The sequence below is a fragment of the Gallus gallus genome, chromosome Z (genome assembly GCF_016699485.2).
Source record: "Gallus gallus isolate bGalGal1 chromosome Z, bGalGal1.mat.broiler.GRCg7b, whole genome shotgun sequence".
Classification (NCBI taxonomy): domain Eukaryota; kingdom Metazoa; phylum Chordata; class Aves; order Galliformes; family Phasianidae; genus Gallus; species Gallus gallus.
Window position 1 is genome coordinate 4,283,050 of NC_052572.1, and position 20,040 is coordinate 4,303,089.

Below are 20,040 nucleotides of genomic sequence, written 5' to 3' on the forward strand. Positions count from 1 at the left end.
GGCCATTACTCCTTGTCATATCAAGATTAGCGATTACACACATTAGCGAGAAGAAACTGGCCCTATCTATTTGCCTCCCACCTGTCTTTAGATATTTATATGCTTTTATCAGATTCCTTCTCAGTTTTCTTTTCCCCAGGCTGAACAGACACAGATTACTCAATTTTTCCTCATATGGGAAATGCTTGAGGCCCTTTATCATCTATGGTCCTCTGCTGGACTTCTTCTAGGAGATCCCTGTCATTCTTGAGCTGAGGAGACTGGAATGAAAAGCATCACTCTAAATGTGGCCTCACCAGGGCAGAGTAGAGGGAGAAGGATCATCTCCCTCAACCAGCTGGCCACATTCTTTTTAATGCACTCCAGGACATCTTTGGCCTTCTTGAACACAAGGGCATACTCTGGCTTATGGTCAACCTCTTGTCCACCAGGACCCCACGTACCTTCAGGTTTCTGAAGAGCTCCTCTCCAGCAAATCAACACCCTACTCTCTACTGATTCATACGGTAAATACGGGAATGTTGAATTTGATCAGGAAAAAATAATAATAAATAAATAAATGAATAAACAAAGCTTGAATTTTCTTGTCCTGACTTCTGGTTTTAATAGTTTGTCATCTATGAGAATAGATGAACTCTAACTGATCCTCTGTCAGTGGTTTATGGGCTGGTTCTGCCCAGTTCTGTGACTAGTGGGGCGGAGGAATCCGCAGATCCATGCCTCCATAAAGGGGAAATCAGAGACCCCAAAATAATTAAAAACAGCAGCAAAAATCTAATCTAAACAAACTAATTTACTAAATATGTTATTGGAATGCAAGATAACACACTATCATACAATATAATTAGAATTGAAGCTAATGAATCAAATATAATGAGAGAGTACCTGAAAGCTGTAGCCCTTACAGTAGTGCTGAAACAATGAGTGCAGTCAGGACAAGCAACAGGGAGGAGAGTTGAAGAAAAATCTTGTTTTGTGTAATGGAGGATAGACTTAAAGAGATCTCCACATCCCTATCAATTTCCAGATTCCTTGAATTTTTAGAAATGTACATATAGATGAACAAAGCTTTCAAATTCAAAACCACCCACTGAATGTGAGACTCACAAAATTTAACAGATATAAAAATGGAAAAAAAGATGCTTGACATTCTTGATACGTACCTGAAGATTCACAAACAGGGAACAGACCTATGAGGTTAAGTATTGGTATAAATTAAGCAGAAAGCACATTTGCTCTAGCATTGGCCTTTCAAATTGAAAGTGATGGTATGATTAAATAATTGAACTGTCTCACCTTCTACAGTAACACAGAATTCCAACAGGAATAATTATTCCAAAATGGATAAGAATGCAAATCAAGCACTTCTCAGGCTAGACAGTACAGTCCACAACTTGACTTTTTGCTGCCTTCTGGATGGTAGTGGGATCAAGATCGAAGAGTTGCATTCCTTTAACTTTGCAAATGTGTCAATTATTTCATGAGGGTTGATCTCTACACCACTGATTTTCTTTATGAGGAAAAGGTTTGGCTATTGCTCATGTCAAGCAGTGCAGCAACAAAGAGCCATTAAATATTTCTTCGAACAGTTAATTCTTGGTTTCACTCAGCATATCATTTCAAGCCCAGGAATCAGATCTGACATTTTGAAGAATTTATTTCTCAGAATGCCAGGACACTGTGTATGACATATAAGCAGCACCAGCCACAGCATCCACAGAAGGATTTCTGTCAAGTACATATCTTCCTTGTCTTCCCCTTCATTGCACGCATTTTTTCTTGACTTTCAGTATCTCCACTGAGCCCCATTCTCCGGTATTCTGAACTTAGCAGGCTTCAGTTACAACATTTCTCCTTAATTTTCTCTCTCTTTTTTTCTTTTTTTTCTTCCTAGTAAACATAAGTACATTTAATTATTTTTTCCCAGCCTTATGGGAATCATTCAGATTTTTATTATTATCTTCTTCTTGTTGTTTTTTTTCCCCCCCCTTTTTTCCCCATTTTTCCTCTTCCCCCCTCTCCCCCCCCAATTTTCTGGTAGCATTTATTCTAAACAGTCGATGTTAAGATCTTCTTTCTCATCCTTCTTTCTCACCTGATGGTTCAAGCAGGTGAGGACCTGCACACAATCTTTTCTTGTTCTTTGTCAATCCAAATTCTTACAGTCATTTTAGCATCCTTGACATTCTCATACCAATCTGTATCTTTGTGTCAAGAGACTCTGAAAAAAAAAAAAAGAAGAAAAAAGAAAACATTTTTTAAAAAGGTAAAAAGTAATGTTTTGTTTAAATAAATAGGGCGTATAGAATTTTGACTTCTATTTCCTTTTAACAAATTTTAAATATTCACAGGAGAGTTGAGTATTGTGAAAAATCAAAACACAGCAGATTTTTTCACCCTTTCTTATCTACCCATCATAGTGAACTTCAATTATATCTTCACCTGGTGTCCCAGAAATGTAATTCATGCAAAAGTTACCCCAGGAGAAGAAGTGGAGGCCTCATGCTCATGCCTTTGCAATTGGATTGGAGATTATATCACTGGAAGAGGAATGCATGAAAAGAGGGATGGGGTGAGGCAACCCTACTGTGCTATCTTCTTAGCGTGTAAGAATTTGGGATACATTATGTGTTCCTCCTCTCTGTGATATCTGTGCTACTTCCCTGAGGACACAGCAATTAACATGCCAGCCATACAGGGTAACAAAGCAGAAATGTCTCCAGCTTTGGGAGTGCCTTGGCAATGAGTTGACAAGAACAAATATTTAGCTTATTGGAACAGTGGACTAACATGGCAAATTGTCATCTGTCTTTAAAGAAAAGTCATTTCAACTCTACAGACGTGGTCATAGTTGACACTGAAATCACCCAGGCAACCACAGTTCTGTGGCTTTCTCATCACATACGCCAATTATTTTCAGGGTTTGACACATCATAGTGAATAAGCTTTTAACATTTTGATCAGTATTACTGTTAAACAGAGAATTCTTTATGCTTTGTGTCATCTCTCATAGACACAAACCATTCATTAGTGGTTAGCTGTGATGGTGAATTATCTACGAAAGGGGAATATACATAGTAAGTGTTGCAGTTCTCTTATGGGTCTACTCTCAGTTAAAAACAAAGAAATAAAAAGTAGCTTGAGACTCAGAATTAATTCCTTCCCCTCCATCATCTCTTCATCTGGTATGGAAACAGATTCTCAAATGCAGGGATTTAGGGAACTAACAGTCTTTGATAATCTTAAATTTTTCAACTTCATTCATTCTGCAAATTACTGTACACTAGGGAGCAGTCCAACTCAGTGGGAAAATTAAAGGCTTTTCTTCTACTTGCGCCAGGTGGTCATCTGGAAGATAACCAGTACAACCCAAGTTTCTGTAGGCAGTGAAGACAGCTGGTAAACTAGGCCTCAGGGCTGCTTCTCAAACAGTGAAAGTGTAAACTTATGCTGTCATTTTATAAAGAAGACAAAAGCAGTTCTCTACAGAGTATAATTATTGTCATAATGTCTCCAGCAATGATTCTCAGAGGCTAAAATTCACCTGAGAAATTAAATTTATCAAATATATCTTGGTTTATGAAACAATAAAAAACACATTTCATTTTTCAAAATTATTTTTCTTTAATGCTAAGATGCTAATGACTTCCCAATCTTTTGTTTTTAATAAATTTATTCTAATCTGCATGAGCTTTTCAAGTTTCATACAGCTAAATCCAGATGTTCCCAGTTCAATGGAGATCTGATGAGTCAAGTCAATGGAACGTGAGATATTCTGCAAGCTAGTCACTGGAGTCAGGTTTTATTTACCTATATGCAGACTCTGCTGTAATTTAAGAGGCCCTATGATACATGAAATATTTGTAGTGAATGGCAGCTAACCACATAGGACCATTTCTGAGTAATACTTTAAAATCAGGTAGACAACACTCGAAGACATTTCAGTTAGCTCTGGATGTGGGAAAATCTAAACCCTAAATCTCTATTGACCATAAGAGGAGCTCTACATATAGACGTCTATACATATCTTTTTAAATCTGTAGTTAAGTCTCATGATAGATGGCTCATGGAAGTTAAATGAGTGAGATAAAACTAGCTAAATCAGTTGGCTAACATTGCAGAGAACTGTCCTTGCTTTCCCAGTTGACAGATTGTCACATCAGTGACTCCCCCTTTTAATGTGCCTTTTTGCTCATCGTCTCTTTTCTGGTACACTTTTGCCAGTACCAACATGAAACTGTTGGTAACATTTCATTCCAAAGGGCAGCTGTCTTTTTGTGCCAGCTTTTCCAAAGGTCTGTGTATCTAGCACATGCAGTAGAATGAGTTACATTCATATTTCAAACTACTTTGCATTTCTGTTCATGTTGATAGAAAGATCAACTTATCTCTACAATGCTGTAATAAAACAATAACAAAATCTGCAGATGGCAAGAGCAGTAAAATATTTGTTGGGTTTATTATAGGAAAATATTTCTAGATTATGTTTCTTAAAAATCAGGAATGGGCAGTAAGTAAGATGACAATACCTTCACACTTGGCATCTCACTGTGTTAGCAATGCCTCAGTTATTAAACAGCATTCAGTACAAAACAAAGTCCTAAGCTATTCCTTCAGGTCAGGGTTGGGGCAGACACTTAAAGAAGACACGGTTAATTGTGCCTTTTAGCTGTATCTGAAATCATAAAAGGTGTTATCTGTTTGCTTGTATTAGTACAGCAATAAACTGCTAGTTGTTCTTTGAAGAGTTCTGCAGGCATCAGATTCAGCCATCAGCCTATTTAATGGGTTAATGGAAGCTGACTGTGCTTCCTACTAAAGCAAGCAATAACAAGAGCAACATTTTCGCACTTAGCAGCTTATGTACACAGCAGAAATGAAATAGATGGGTACCTCAATTCTTCTGTATACTTCTTAACACATAGTAATGATATCTTCTATTGAAAAAATAATCCAAGGCTATGCTCACATTTGTTTCAGTTGAATAAACTCTAAAAGTATTACAAAATTGCCAACTAAAAAAATCAGAAGAAAATAAAAACCAAAACCCAGGAAAAAAGAAAAAATAATAATTAAAAAAAAAAAAAAAAGAGAGAGATTGAGAGAGAGATTGCAGGACAATAATGATGAGTATAGCATGATCAGTTACAACAGGAGTTGAAAAAAAAAAGGCATAAAAAACCCCTAAAACCCCTTAAGCTTATTCCCTTGTATCTGTGGTACAATGGGACTTCTTGATGGGTGATACCAACTATCTTTTTTATCTTCTTGATGAGTGATACCAACTAGCTTTATTATAAAACTCTAATCCTTTAGAAAACAACACTGATAAGAGCATTTAACCTACTAAGTCATATGCCAGCATTCTTTATTCAACAGTAACTTGTTTTGAATTAAACCTGCATCAGCAGCTCTGTTTCCTCTGAGATCCTATTTACAGGTCAGGCTTTTGTCTTTGTTTTGTAACTGTATATTTTTTTGCCTCTAATTTTTACTTTCTGTCCAATTTTTTTCCTTATTTTTTAAAAAGAGATAAAACTCCCAAGTCACTTCATTATCCATGAACTAAGGGCATTTAAAAATAACCCATCATTGATATTCGAGATAAAACTGTGAATGTTGGCAACAAACTATTTACATAGATAACAGTTCAGAGCTTCAATCTTCTATAAAGAGGCTTCACTCACACAAGCATTCTTACATACATCAATATAATGGGCTACCTAGTATAAGGGTTACTGAACCATCAGTGAAAAAGCATTCATTTGGATAATAGAAACACAAATACTTACTCTGATTTGTAATTTTAGGGTTCTAATATTTATTTATTTATTTATCTGGGTAGAAATGAAATAGTAAAAGGTCATGCAGAAATTAACAGACCTATAATTAAATTCTTAGACTTCCCCATAATGCCAGTGGAACCAGGGACAAAGTTCAAATTTATCTTAAAAAAGAGATAGTCAATTTCCTTCACACTAACAGATGTTGTCTTTTAGACACATTTGCAAAGAATCTTATTGTAATTAAGAATCTGGTTGTGAACATTCAACCCCAAGTAGCACAGCCATCTTATCTGCTTTTTCATTTTAAATTCAGGAAAAGAGCACAAACATCATCTGGAAGTTCCTTACATCAAACCCACAGTATAAAACATTAAACCGTCTTTTATTTGTGATTAAGTTGACAGAATTTAATGCATAGATTCTGCTGTGATAAAATTGGAAGGAAGGAAGCCTATTCATCAAAAGGCAATACAGAGCATGAAGGATGAATTCTGTCTGAGTGGCGTGGAAGAGAAAACTCCCAATAGCTTCCGAAAGGGTAGGATTTCACCCTGGAGTGTTATTAAGGAGTGAGAAAAAAGAGATGGAAAACATGCTATAACTTAAGAGACGGGATTGCCCCACAAGTGACTTCTGTTCTCCTTCACATTCTGTGTTTATGTGATTCACACAGTGAAATCTCTGATCACTCAAGATATTCATTTTAGAGTTGGTTTTAAATGCAGTTGCAGGCTGATAGTACTCCAGAAGACAAGGTTGCTAATACTCAAATACTGAGTGTTAGCATGTGGGAACCATGCTTTTACACATACAAAGTTATAAAGAGATATGATATAATTTTTCAAGGAATCAAAATGCCTATTAAGTCAAGAACATGCATTTTCTACCCTTTCCCCCTCCCTCTCAAGGACCTGTTTACCACTTAAGCTGTTATAATTCTTAACCTTCTGTCCCACACTCTCCTAGAGTTTTCTTCACATTTGAATATCTCTGACTACTTTCTTACTCTTGGTTTAATCACATTAACAAAAGGTTGATCAAGTCTGAGCTTAGCATTTTTACAAACATGTTTTCTTGTGAAATCTCTTCCCATTGTCTTAGTGTAATTCCACTTATTGAAACTGCTGGTCACGTTGGCAGTGATAGACCACCTCCTGCCAGTGGGTAACAGCCTGTATCCTGGTTATCACAGAAACACAACTCCAGGAATAGCCATTTCCCCTGAATTTATCAAACCTTCTAAAAATTATGTAGCATACATCCCATTAAATCTTCAAGATTTCAGCAACTGACACTTGAGAAGTCATTAGCTCCTGTTCTATATTGAAAGTAGAAAGATGCTGGATGGTTAATAAGCTATCTCTTTAAACATGTTGAAGATATTTAAGCAGCAGTTAATGGAGTGTTTGCTCTCCTGACAGTCAGATGGTGAGCTATGTGGCTTAATACCATCTTACCAGTGACTCTGGAATGTGTATTACTTGTCAGTGAAGAAACCATATTATATTGACATATTAAACATAGAAAATCATTACTTCCATTAATATTGATTTGCATGTGCACTCTTAATATCAGCATATAGCCTTACAAACTATAAAATCCATTGCAACATTCTGATACAAATTGAAAAAAAATATATAATTATCAAAATCATCACATTTGCTTGACAAATCTGCTTTACTGCCAAGACTCGTTAGCATCATCTTTATATTCTACACATTAAGCTGTGCCCCAGCAGCTTGGGTATCCAATATTGTAATGACACTCATGGATATTTTTTCCATTCTTTCATCACTCTTAAAGAAATACTGTTTTCAACACATATGAGTTAAAACTATGAGCTGTTACATACGTATATGAAAACAAAGGTAGTTCTTGGGCCTTTTTAAGAGACTTAGTGCTTCCTTGTAATATCTTCCTTCCAGGTTGGTGGTATCTCATTCAATTAGCATTCTATTTATTCATTATAATTTTCTATGATCCTGAAACTCACGCTCTTGCTTCCAAGTTCTTTCATGACATGAAAGTGTTAATGAATCAAAGGTGTGGCATTTAATTCCTCCATGTGGAAAAAATTGCACCCAGTGACATTCATCAACTCTTGCTGAACATCTGAGGAGACCAAACAGTGGATGTGAGTGATGTGAGGCAGTGAGCTGTGTGCTTCAGCAGTGACAACAGCAACAGTGGGTCACCTCTGCTGGTACAGATTTTTACAAGCCAGGCTCTTGCTCGTTGCTGGCAAGAATGTATAGATCATGGTTAAGGTTATGTAGGAAAATAGTGTTTTGTAGCTGAGAATTTCCTCAATCAAGCTGTGTTATTGTGCTCTTTGCATCTGTCATCATTTACATGGAAATAAATAAGAGGCATTACTTTCAGAGTAACCTACATATATGTGGCCCAAGACAATTCCTCTTCACTCAGTGCAGTCCAGGAGAGCCAAATGGTTGGACACCCATGGACTAAATGGTTAATAAGTATGACAGCCTGTACTTTTTCTAATACATTCTAGCACAGAGGTCTGCAGTTACTTGTAGTATGTCTTGGGAAAAAACAATCAATCAAACAAACATTAGTTGGATTAATGGAAAAATTATTAGTGACTTAGATGTAAATAAATTCAGTTTTTAATTTTGAAAAGTAAGATTTCATCCTTAATTTCATAGGGATTTTTTCCTGCCTGCTGTTTTGAGTTTATGCCTACTTGAATTCTCTGACAGCAGTCCTAAAACACAGAAATTTTACTTGGGCTTCACAAAACAATATATTATATATTTTTTTAAAAAAGACAAGCTTGGAAGTATAATTAAATTATTATTCAAAAAAACTATCAGAAACCCACAGAGTGTTTGCTTATCAATTCCCTTGAATTAAGGAGAGTTTTATTACAGATTGCAATGAAATCATCCTGCCATTAGAGAGCTATTTTGAAATTATTCAATTTAAGAAAAGTATTTCACAACTATGATACACAATAAATCATAAAAGTTACACCCTGGGGCTAAACACCAGCAAAATTTTTAAGCAATTAACAAAATAAATATTGCAAATCTCTTCAACTTTGATATTTCTCTTCTTAAAAAATGAACAAAAACTGATTAAGGCCAAATAGCATGAGCAGTGTTTATGACATTTAAATTGTGCTTGCTGCCTGAGGCTACCTGTCAGCTGAGTTGACATCTTGCAATTTCCTAAGCTGTCAGTGCAATCCTTAGGCAGCTTGCTCTGGGGGCTTTCTGAAGAACTGCCTAAGATTTTGGGAGCTTGATATTACTCTCTGTATACCTGCACCCACTGCTGGGCACTTTTTTCCAACAGCAAGGCTGTCTGTCAGTGTTTCAAACACAGCTTCCTACTCTGATAGATCTCATTCATTGCTTGGTTTGGTAGATTGGTTCTTTTGGCTTTGACTTCTATTGGATCTTTCTATCTGATTCATGGAGGTTTTCAGAGGGTAAGAAGGGGGAAAAGAAATAATTAATACAAAAATTTAGAACATTTTTATAATTAATGTACTTGTGTTTTTTGTTTGTTTTTGGTTTTTTTTGTGGTGGTGGTGGTCTGAATACTCATTTTTCAGCATATAACTTGCAAAACAAAAGTTTTTTCTTGCAAAGTCCTATTAATATTTACATTTGTAGACACTGTACTCTGTTCTACTCTCAGAGATGTTGATTATTATTCTAACTAGTACTTCATTTTTCTGCTCTCTTTGTAGTTAATGGTCTTGTAAATAGCTAGTAGTTGTGTAAATGAAAACAAATTTTACTATCTTTTATTTCTTTTCTCCAAAAGGACTTGCAAATGTATTCATCTGTGAGAAATATCACACCTGCAATGTGGTGCAGCGTATGCTTATATTCAAACAAAAGACTTTGAGTGTAACTGATGAATGGGAAGCTCAGAGCCTAAATCCCTAACTGACTGGGAAGAGAGGAGGAAGCTAAGAACAATGAGAACAACAAAAGACCTGGGTATCTATTCCACTCCTTGGCAAATGCAGACTCTTAAACGTCTGTAGAAAGTCAGGAAATAGAGAAGAATACAGTTATGTTAATGTTAACAGTCTTACACCTCACATGTGGTCAGGCTGACAAATAATAAGAAGCTGCTTTGTCCCCAAAAGATGTGATGGGAAAGGAGAGTTTGTGGGAACATCAGCAGTTCTCAGTGGTGATTTTCTCCATTTTCAGAACTGGTAAAAAAGTAAGTGTTCAGTAAAAGAATGAAAATGGAGATTTTACTAAGCTTTAACTTGCCATTAGGAATATAACTTCAGAGGTTATCCCCATTGCCCTGGCCTACCTATGTGAAATAAGGCTTATCAGCTTGGGCACTGTCCTACAGAAGTATGAGTAGACTTGGTCCATGCAACTCATATCCAGCTAGCTCGAATGTGTCTACACAGAGAATGTAATAAATGTGAGTTTTTACTCAATGACACAGAAAGATCAATTCTTCACCATTTTGATGCACAAAGTGGTGAAGAAGATTACTACTTATAAGGAAGTTGGATTATATAGTAAGAGTAACATTTTTGCATATTCTAGTCAAAGTTTGATGAGATTGATGTATGTAAAAGGAGAATTGTGAGTGCTTCCAAGACCACTAAATACAGTAGCTTCAAAGTGAGACATGGTTGGTCTCTTTTACAGGGCTGGGCCACATAGTGTACTCGAGGTTGAGGAATAAATGGCAAAAGTAATAAGACTGCAGCTTAGCTTTTTGCATATACCTGAGTAAAAACGTACCTCAATGAGGACGCTTTTTTTTTTTTTTTTTTCCTGACAATACATTCTGAAACTCAGGAACTACAGCTGACTTTCAAGACTCCAGAAATGACCATTTTCAGGAAAACACAATATTCTGCTAACCTGAGATAGTTAATCTGAGATGCACTGAAATATTAGTGCATGGGCTTTCATCTCATCTCCACATTTTGCACAAGTTGTTTTTGTTCTCCTTCAGCTGCTCCATCAGCAGACATGCTTACCATCAAATTTATTTTTCCCAAGTCTCCTAGTTATTATTCTACAAATGCAAGTGATCCAGTACAGGAACAACCCTTGTGACTTTTCATTCTAACCATAAGCTGTTAAATTGTGCTGTCTGTCCCCAGTTTGGAACAGATGTGAGTCTAGACCTCTATATCTATCAGCCCAGACCCCAAGCTGAAACCATTGACCTAATTAATAATTCACCAGGCTGTGTCTGGAAAATGGGAAATAAACTTTTCTTTTACCAAGCAAAATTACAAGGCAGTATGAAGAAACTTATGGTTTGGCTGGCTGTGAAAAGCTTAAACTGTGGGATAAAGAACTGTGTGATGCAGACAGCTGCTGAGCCTAATCTTCCAGAAAGTCAGCTACAGAGATGTTCAGGCACTGAAGGAAGCTCAGTTTGCAGAATACTTAGCCTTGTTCTTGACACTTTCCACTGAATTTAATAAATACCATCCTTTACATATTTCTCAAAGAACAAAATAAGATCTGAATAGCAGAGCCCATTATCACTCCATATGGTGAAGCAAGATGGACAGGATCCAGAACGTAGAGCAGACACTTCGCTTTGTTCTCTTTCACCAGCTGCAACAAAGAAAAAGGGAGGGGAAAAAATTTGAACAGAAGAGGAAGGTAATTTGTCACGAAGTAAACAAAAGAGATGTTAGTCAGGCCTGTGTTATTAACTGGCTTTCAATACCGAAGTCTTCATTTTAATACAACTTCCAACTGCTAAATAATGCTAACTCTGCTGCCTGGCCAATGCAAGCCATAGCAATGGAACAATTTCCCTCCCTCCTGGTAAGGACAAGTCTTGCGGTGGCAAGTCTAGATTATTGTGTCTGCTTCAATGCAAGATCTGAATTTTTATTGCATAAAACTTTTTCACCACATTTATCACTCTCAAATTCCTTTTTTTCTTTAGGACTGATGGGCTTGTATAGTGAGCTTGCCAATGAAAATCTTACACAGCTATAAACAATGAACAACATTTTAATTTCTAGACAAGATCAAGAATCAGATATCATCGGATCGTAGAATGACTTGGATTGTATGGGTCCTTAAAGATCATCTACTTCCAACTCCTCTGCCAACTTCTAAATCATGCAATGGCTAAGGCTGCCCAGAGCCCCATCCAACCCAGCGTTGAGCACCTCCAGGGATAGGTCATCCACAGCTTCTCTGGAAAAAATCATCTAGAGAATCAGTGAGTCTCACTCTTCCCAGTGAACACTCTTCCCAGTGAGACTTTTATTTGGGACTGTTTCTTGTTCTATATTATTTTAACCAGTAGGTAGAAGCTGAAATTATTATATTATATTATATTATATTTATTATATTATATTATATTATATTATATTATATTATATTATATTATATTATATATTATTATACTTATGTATATATATACACATCTTTATTGAAGGGTGCCAAAAATGTCATACTGAAAGTCAGAGAAGCTTTTCTGGATATCTGCTGGAGCACTGAATGAGAACCATAAGTGACTGCTAGAGACACTGACATGATCACCTTTTTCAAGGTACAAAAAGAACAGAAATTTTACCCAATACGCAACATGAGCTTCAATGTCACTAGCAACAGATGTTGATCTGTATTGAGGTTCCAGGATTGTATCTCTGTTCCAGAACTAATCCAGATCCACAAATCTGATTCCTGTGAATAAAAAACTTGGTGCTTTTTGGCCCAGGTTTGCATGCTGTGTTGAGAAAGCCTTTGTCCTCTTATTTCAATATCTGAAAAAAAGAAAAGGGAAAGGAAGGGAAGGGAAGGGAAGGGAAGGGAAGGGAAGGGAAGGGAAGGGAAGGGAAGGGAAGGGAAGGGAAGGGAAGGGAAGGGAAGGGAAGGGAAGGGAAGGGAAGGGAAGGGAAGGGAAGGGAAGGGAAGGGAAGGGAAGGGAAGGGAAGGGAAGGGAAGGGAAGGGAAGGGAAGGGAAGGGAAGGGAAGGGAAGGGAAGGGAAGGGAAGGGAAAGACTGTCTTTCTATCATCATTCATGTTAATTATTTTTTATAAATTGATGTCCAAAGGTTTTTTAAGTCTTTGTCCATACCATTATTCTCATGTTACAGATGACTGAGGAGAGACCAGTCACATATATCTCTCAAGAAATAAGTTCTACAGAAAATGCATCCAGCACAGCCAACCACCATGAGTATACAGATTTAACTGTGTGATTGGATCTAAATTAACCTCACTAATCTCCTTACTAAACTCCTGAGCATCCTCTAAGGCACTCACCATGTAATCCAGACTCAACCAGTCCTATGGTGTAGCATGCTGCAACTGACTGAGATTTTCACGTATTCATCAAGTCTTACCTGTTGAACCTGAGCTTAAAGAGGGGTAAAGAAAAAGTAAATAAGCCATAAATAACATTCCCAGTGCTCAGGGAAGTGCTGGCCCTTTAATGATCTAGCAGCTGGAACAAATGATTGCTCACGCATAACGTACATATTGCAGTTGTCATAGAAACGCACTTAGCAACAAAGAATCCTTGGCCTTTTCCCCATCTGTTTTGAATCTTCACACATGCACATTAATACCTATATATTGATTTACCCCCCTCGCCTCTTTTTTTTTCCTTTTCTTTTTTTCTTTCTTTCTTTCCCAAGAGGGAAATGTCACATTTTGCGTGGCTCCCACACACCAGCAGAAGCCTTCCAGCCCTTCTGCTGATGTGTTGCACGGATACACTGATGCAGTGTCTCCTCACACCTGCTCGGAGCTGAGCACCTGAAAAGAAGATAACTGCAAATTAAGGCATACAACCAACAACTCCACCTCAACCGGTAAACTTGGAAAACAATTTGTTTCAATCTGAGACGAGCAAGGGAGGCTCAGAGCTCTGTGGTTTTTGACATAACCATCCAGTGAATGTACACAGTCACAGTCTGTAATTAAATCAGAATAAAAGAGAAAGCAGACCATCCAGGAAGCAAGACTGTGTTATCAACATCCGAAGTGTATATAGCAACAACACTGTGAGATGGAAACCGCCCTGCTACAAACAGCATGGCTAAATACCAAAAAGGTACAGAAATGGATAAAATTAATCCAGACTCTGAAATCACTGCATGTTGGAAAGACACAGAGCTTGTAGATACAGCTTTGTAGATCTAATCATATTAGCCATCAGATTTGCTTAGGGTTTGATTATTATTATTATTCTTTTTTTCAGCTGTTATGATCCCATGTTTACTATTCAAGATAAACAGAATAAACTTAATTCAAAACTGCTGTAGACTAAAAATAAGGAAAAGCAAAGTAAAAGTTTTTACAAACAATTTCATTCATTTTTAAAAGATTCAAGCTTTAGGGTTCTTTTTCTTAATTTTACTTTAGGCCTCTTAGGTGGATGTTTTTTAATAGCAGTCTGTTTTCCCACTCCTGAAATATTTTATAGACTGGAAAAAAAAAATGTGCATACAAATATGAAGTGCACACACACACACACACAGCCTGAATATCTGCAAGGAACAAAACATAAATATTTTTGAAACTTGGTGTTTCCAATGGAAAATTATAAAATACATAATTTTCTAACTAAAATGACTTTTGGAAAGAATTTCACGTGGCTCTTTCCACACATCTTAAATGTCTTCTGAATTAGGCTAGAGAAAGGATTGCAAATGAATGTTTCTCATGTGCATAATAGCCCACAGTTCGTGCTGATGCACTGGTGGCTTCACCAGAGCTTCCAATCAGTATCAGCGTTCAGCACATCTCCTGGAACATCACATATTAATACCACATGTTTTTATTTGAAAATCATATTCGAGGAATAGTGTGTGTTATCATGATTTCAAAGATCTGTTAAGGTGTACCTCCTGGGTCACTAGTTGCTTGCACACTGTACATGAGGTACCAATGGTGGAAGCTTCTACCTTGGTTAGAGAGATGAACACTGTGGCTACAAATCATTCTCCATTTTGTCTCCTCTGATGATTCCAAAGAGAAATAAAGGAAACACACTGCTATGAAAACCTGGCATGTGATCAAGGGAAGAAATAAAGCAGCCTTCTCAGGACTGAGATGTCCTGAACACTAGGTTTAAAGTTGCTTGTCTACAGCTTAGCTAAGAACAAATATTAGACCCAGTGTGTCTATATCCAATGATCCTCAGTATTTACCATTTAAATTTCCACTGGAGAAAAGATAGTAAAGAGAAAAAGAATCAAAGATGGCAACACAAATTGTAACAACAACAACAACAACAAAAGAGAATTCTAACAGTCATGAAACACAAAAGTCAACCAGGGCAGCATTCAACAAGTACAAGATGATGATTGGACTTTGTTAGCAAGATGAAGCCCCTCAAGTCACTCCAAAACAATTGTTTCAGCATTATCTATGTAGAAAATTTGTTAGGTGTAGGAAGGGTCAGGAAGGATGATCAGGCTGTGTTACGTCAAAATCTTATATACACATAAGTCTCTCTGAAAGTAATGCCTCCTGTCTATTTCCATGGAAACTACAACAGATACAAAGAGCACAGTAACACTAATTGATAGAGCACACACTCAGTTACAGAACACTGTTTTTCAGTGTCGCCTACTTTCTGTTAGCCCTGAAAGTCAGAAGACAACGAATCTGGAGTACATGCTGGGTGTGGTTGGACTATCCAGCCAAGACTGACAAAGTGCTCCAGGGCTTCAAACAGGTATCAGGTCTGGCTTAGAGTGTTACAAGAAAAAGGATCCCATAGTTTACAATTGTAGGCTATTGCAGGATGCATATGTGGTGGTGTTCTCCTAAATACAGTTTAATTTTTCTGTCTGAAAAACAGACAGATCAGAGGAAAGAACTGTGGGGCTGTGTACAGAAGCTATAGATTTTCAGAGCTGTAGATTGCTACTATTTATAGGAGCTGAACCATGTTCAGCATATTTGAAATGATTTTCTTTGTAATTGGAGAATTCAGGACTGTAGCTTAGATTCTCCTTTAAAATTAGTCATGGCTTTGAATCTATAATTTGCACCTAGATATTTACATAGAGAAGCTCTGTCTGAAGAATGTGGAGCTCACAATCAGAATCTCAAAAAACTCAAAAATTGTTTGTTTTGCATAGAACTAGCTTCATGTCTGTTTCTTTTGGCAATACAAGTTGGAGCCCTCTGAAGTCTCTGAAGCCCACAAGTAGCACATGTGGTCATACTCAGCTTTTTATCAGAAGAGAGTTGACTTGAATTTTCCAAGTCCCTTTGCAGAGCTTGAACCAGACATTTACAGGATATTACATGGATTTTAGCAGTTCTTCAGGTCTGCAGCATTTTCAACTTGCTGGTATTAAAGTTGATGACATAAAAGATAGACAAAGCAATTCCAGGTACTTCTGTTGATAAGAATTAAACAGAAACCCTAAGCACAAAAATCATTGAGCAGTGTCTTGGTTTTGGAATGGTTATATTTTAAACACCATTAAACTTGACAGAAATCACAGTGCAAATTCTCACATAAACCTTTCAGTAAACTTCAATTGCAGAGGCAAGTACTTACTCAGGATGTGTGGGACAGACATAACAGCATGGTTTCAGAGAGGCTGTCTCACAGTTAATAAAGCCATTCAGCCTGAAATACATCATTTTTCAAGGAGTGATTCTCCCTTGTAATTTCTTTATTAAAAAGCTGGGAGGGGACTACACAGAGAAATTAAGTCAGCCTGGAAAAAAAAAAACAAAAACAAAAACAAAACAAAAAAAAAAAAACAAATAAACAAGCAAAAAAAAAAAAAACCAAACGCAGCACCTCTGTCTTTGGCTCAGCAAGAAAACAGCTGTACATAACATCAGACTGAACAGAGAAGGGTGAACTGATTTCCCATCCATTACAAAGAAGTACCTTATTTGTCCGGGTACGCTGCTCTTAATTTTACACCTTCGAGCACTGTTGACATTGCAAGGCATAGGAAAACAGAGAAAGATTAGAAATCTTCCAAAATCAGGTTATGTCCTCAAAGGCTTTTCTCTGAAGGGCTTTACCCTACCCAGTGCTGTGGGGAGAGTTGCTAAATCTACCATGTTGCAACATGAAGCATGAACAAAGGATGCTTCCTCCAGAAGTTTCCAGAGGGAAGACTTGATATTTATTTCTTTTCCTTTCCAAGCTGTAGGGAGTTATCAGAGTTCTGTTTCATCCCACCAAACTTGAGGGGGTTGGAACAGATAGATAATCTACAGGGGTTCTTTCCAGCTCCTATGACTCTGTGATTCTGTGAAATTTCAGAAAGGAAACCACTGTGGCAAACATTTCTAAGAAAAATCTTTCTTTCCCAAAAAAGTGAGAAAATGTGCTTTATCATAAAGACTATTCCTGTCATTTGCCCTCTGCATGGCTTCTGCTGAGTACTTCAGTTTGAGGTTGAGGACTTACTGGGTTTTGGGACATAGAGTGAAGCTTCTACCATCCCATTCCCAGAGAGCCAGTTTGCCATGGCTCCATCCCTAACCAAGTTGTCCTATTTAGAGAATACCCATACAAATCACAGTCAGAATTGGACTTTGGTAAGTTCAGAGAACAAGCTGCAGCAAACAAGTTCAGAGATTGGTCAGGAAAGTAATTTTCACTCTTGTTTCTCCAGCTTTAGTCCTTCTTCTAGACACCTTAAGAGCAAGCAGTTCAGTCTGCTCCGTTTTCACTGATTATCAAAGCTTCTTGAGCTCCTTCACTTGTTCCTCTGATCCTCTCCTGATCTGTGCTTATTGTTATCATTTGTCTTTAATCAAATAACCTGACAATTTTCTTCCTACTGCAGATGAGGTTTGTTCAGAAGGTAATGGCTCTTATTCTATTATGTTGGTGACGTGAATTTGCCATCAAAGAAAATTTTCAAGATACAGCTCTCAGTAGGTAAAATGTCCTTTGGGATAGGAAAAGTGGGATCCTTCTGCATTTTGTGGAAAGTGGACATACCATCACATCTGACTACTTTATTGTGACACTAACTAAGCTGAAGGTCCAACCTTCCAGAGTCAGGCAAGAGAAGAAGAAAGTCTTTCTCTTGCAACACCATAGCACCAGGCCCCAATTTGCAGACCACGGAGCACAGTGCCAACCATGCCTACCATATAGTCCATATTTGGCACCTTCTGAATTCCATCTTTTCAGATCAGTGAAAATAGGACTGTATGGGCAACATTTTCCCAGCCATGACACCATCATAGCAGCTGTGAACTGTGGGTCAGCTCTGCTGGTGCAGCTGCATGGCATGCAGCTCTTGTTCACTGCTAGCAAAAATGCATAACCAATAGTGGTAACAATGATGAAAAATTAGTTTGCGGCTGAGAATTTGCTCTATCAAACAGTGCTATCATGCTCTTTGTATCTGTTGAAGTTTCTATGGAAATAAATAGGAGAGATTACTTTTGGAGTAACCTACTTACTTGGAAAGAGAGTGCAATGGAAAGAGAATATTTGTAGCATGGGTAGTGAGTTCAGTCTCTGTGCAAAGCTGAAAGAAAGGCTAGTGTTCAGACAGGAGTGACTCATATCTCCTGTCTGCTACCCCAGGCACTAGTCAACTGCCCAACCTATCAACTCTGCACTCTCTATGGAGTAGTTACCTTGGAGCGATGACCTTTCTATCATTCATCAAGATTCAGTCCAGCTTTGAATAGGGAAAGATAATTTATTCGTTTGAAATTGCAGCATCAAATAATTGCATTTAAAATATTTGGCATAATCCTCAAGGCATGAAACATAGGCCTTGGTCCTAGAGCTCTTGTATGTTTCTAAAGGCTTGTGAGGGTTTGGGGAAAAATAAAATCTTTTTAAAACCCACTGGTAGAAATGTAAAAATAGTCACGCTTTCTGACACACAAGCTCTTATTTCTGTTTGAAAGAGAAGCAGCAACTGTCAGTGTTAAATTCAGGTTGAGAACAATTGTTCTGAGCTGAACTTGATATGGTAATTAGTTAAATCACTGGAGAGAAAAAGTTGCTCATATCTGTAAAGCAAAAATAAGGATTCACAGGGAAAAAAAGGTGATGAGGTGATTATCTCCTACAGGAAGAGCAAAGCCAAATGATTTATCACCTCTGGGAGAGGCAGAGGCAGCAAGAGGAGGGAAGAGAAAATTGTAACACACCTTAAGCCAGTATCTTTCCTGAAACCATGTCTTACCATGCACAGTTACGAATCCCAGTTCACAACTCACCTTCTGAGGGATCAGGGAAGTGTTTTTGGTTTGGGGTTGTTTTTCTTTTGGAAGGAGAGGGGTGTAGATTTGTCCAGAATCTCTTAGGGAAGTTAAAAGACCACAGTTTGGATAGTTACTCAATATGACGTCTCCTCTAGCTGATAACCTGAGGTTTCTGTCCCTTATTATCTTTAGATGTGTGAGCTGGTGCACAGCAGTGGTCTACTTCTGCATGCACAGTTACTGGGAGAAGACATTTTGAATGGCAGGATGTACATGATATCCAAAAATTATCCAAGTGTAATACGTATAAAACCAACACATTTTGAAGGCTGTCTTGTGGATATAATTTATCATGCTGGCAGTGAAAATGCGTTGGCAAACTTTACTTGCAGTCTTTGGGAACAGCCTGGTTTCATCCAGAGCACATCACTCCTTGTTCTGAATTTACTTTTGATGAAGAGCTTTGTAAGCCGGGAAATGTTTTGCAAAGGCTATAAAAAAAAAAAAAATCAAAAAACACAGAAAATCATTGTGCAAAAAAGACAGTTATCACACTAAGCACAATGCAGCAGATAATGTGATGTTGATCCTAAGAAGTGATTCACACTATGTGTACTATAAACACAGGCAAACACATATGGGTGTACATGAGATTTTGTCACATTAGTGACTGCCATCAAGTGGCTTTGAGGGGCAAACGCAATCGAGTCAAAACTGCAAGCACTCACTCCTCCAGCTTAAACAGGTGAAGTGAACAAGTAGCATTATCAAATAAAACTGGATAGTGGTGTGACTGCCCAGCAGAGGGGAGAAAAAGAAAAAAAGAAAAAAAGAAAAAAAAAAAGAGAGAGTGAGAGAGAGGACAAAGAAAAAAAAAAATAATAACAAAACAACCAAAGGCCATATAGCACCGCAGTGTGCTTGAAAACACAGGGGCAAGATCATTAGTTTCCAAAATTTGTACTCATGACCCCTTCCCTCATTTACACTGCATTTCTTATTATTAAAGATTAAAGATTTCTTCCTGTTAAAAATTCTTTCCTTTTAAAGATTACTGGACTGCCCCTGTTTGGGATTCTTGTCCTGGAACACA

General features: G+C 37.5%; 1 long non-coding RNA gene across 2 annotated transcripts; it reads right to left on the reverse strand.

The window, feature by feature from the left end:
• Window positions 1–1,311: 1,311 nt before the first annotated feature.
• On the reverse strand, window positions 1,312–18,053 carry LOC121108502. 2 transcript variants are annotated; one of them, XR_005843043.1, is made up of 5 exons: window positions 13,127–18,053; window positions 12,354–12,543; window positions 2,791–11,374; window positions 2,096–2,221; window positions 1,312–1,890 (listed from the first exon to the last, which is right to left on the reverse strand). It is a non-coding gene; the product is annotated as an uncharacterized LOC121108502 (long non-coding RNA). The 2 variants fall into 2 exon arrangements; XR_005843042.2 differs by lacking the exon at window positions 13,127–18,053 and adding an exon at window positions 13,047–13,117.
• Window positions 18,054–20,040: the final 1,987 nt, after the last annotated feature.